The sequence below is a fragment of the Myotis lucifugus genome, unplaced genomic scaffold (assembly GCF_000147115.1).
Source record: "Myotis lucifugus unplaced genomic scaffold, Myoluc2.0 scaffold_2, whole genome shotgun sequence".
Lineage (NCBI taxonomy): Eukaryota > Metazoa > Chordata > Mammalia > Chiroptera > Vespertilionidae > Myotis > Myotis lucifugus.
In genome coordinates, this window is record NW_005871050.1 from 31,870,768 (window position 1) to 31,872,546 (window position 1,779).

A 1,779-nucleotide genomic window follows, 5' to 3' on the forward strand; every position below is an offset into this window, starting at 1 on the left:
GCTGTCGCAGCCTCGCAGGGGCCGTCGCAGCCTCACGCAGCCTCACAAGGAGCCGTCGCAGCCTCACGCAGCCCCACGGGGGGCGTCGCAACCTCGCAGGGGCTGTCGCAGCCTCGCAGGGGCCGTCGCAGCCTCACACAGCCTCACATGGGATGTCGCAGCCTCACAGGGGCCGTCGCAGCCTCACGCAGCCTCACAAGGAGCCATCGCAGCCTCACGCAGCCCCACGGGGGGCATCGCAACCTCGCAGGGGCATCGCAACCTCGCAGGGGCTGTCGCAGCCTCACAGGGGCAGTTGCAGCCTCACACAGCCTCTCAGGGGGCATCGCAGCCTCACAGGGGCCATCGTAGCCTCACGCAGCCTCACAAGGGGTGCCGCATCCCACATTGGGGGTGAAGGTGTGAGACAGAAGCTCCTCTTGCTGTCTCTCCTGCTGCTCCCTTGCGTATCGCCAATGCTGGAAGTTTCTGAGAGCAGTCTGCAGGTGCTGGACATCATGCTTTAACTGGTCAACCCGAAGTTTGGCATTCTGTCTTTTGTTGGGAGGCTCCTTGCTAGACAAAATCTCCAGGGTTCTTGGTGGCTGAATATCTGGTATGCTTGCTTGGATTTCGTTTTCTACTAAGTGCACAGACTGCTTGTTTGCTGTCTCCCGGTGTTCCATGTGAGACTGGATCTGGTGGACCTGCTTGTGCATTTGCTGGTACAGTGGTTCCATGTAGCCGGCCCAGCTGGGTCCGGCTCCAGCTTCCTCCGAACCTGAGTCTGCTTCCTGAGTGTGTCCCTTATGGATGCGAGGAGTTGAAATCTGCAGTTTGTTGGGTTAGGCTGCAAAAGCGCAGGTGGTTCCTTTTGTGCCACTGGCACAGCTTGGGTGGGGATGTAAATTGAGTAGGGCGGGGTCTCAGAGAATCACCAGGGCGGAGCAAACAGCAATGGTTGTTGTCAGCGTCTCCGAGACTCCTCGCCTCTCCACAACTCCGTGTCTCCACATCCCCCGAGTGCCACGCCCCCACAGCAACAATGATCCCTGCGAGCAGCTCCGCAAGAAAGCCACCCTCGCTCTCCGATCTGCTGCAAGACAGTCCAGCCTCTCCCCGTAGGGGTCTGGGACCTCAGAATCCCGCCCAAACAAGCTCAGTGGATTCAAGAGCTTGTATCCCCTTCCAATTGAAAAAAACCACGCATCCAGTTGCAGCCTGCCTGACGTGCACCTCCGTACCTCTGTTCTTGGCGCCTCTACACCTCCTACTCAGTCTCAATGAGCTTCTTTCTTTCCTTCCAGTTGTAGAACTTCCACTGGGTCAGCTTTCCCATGGTTCTGGATGATAGCTGTTTTGTCTTATAGTTGGTAGTTTCAATGTTGTTGTGGGAGGCAGCAAGCACAGGTCTATACCTTATGCCGCCATCTTGGTTCTCCCAGGATGTATTTTCATTGTTACAAATTGAACATAATTAAAGCATAGTGATTAATCACAAAAACAATATGTATATATATGTGTTTTCCTATGGTCTTAGGTGATCCCTGTGAAAGGGTTGTTCAACCCCCAAAGGGGTCGCGACCCACAGGTTGAGAACCGCTGATCTAACTGGTTTGTTCTATTTTCTATGCTTATCAGCTCACTCTTAATTTTTTTAATTGCCTGCTTCATTTCCAGGATTTCTGCTTGATTATTTTTTAAAATTTCAATTTCTTTGGAGAAATACTCATTTTGTTCATTGATTTGTTTTCTGAGTGTTCTGAATTACCTGTCAGTATTTTCTCGCATCTCATTGAG

General features: G+C 53.0%; 1 pseudogene; it reads right to left on the bottom strand.

Moving 5' to 3' along the window:
- Positions 1–353: 353 nt before the first annotated feature.
- Positions 354–719, bottom strand: LOC102420596 (annotated as a pseudogene).
- Between the last annotated feature and the right edge of the window lie 1,060 nt (positions 720–1,779).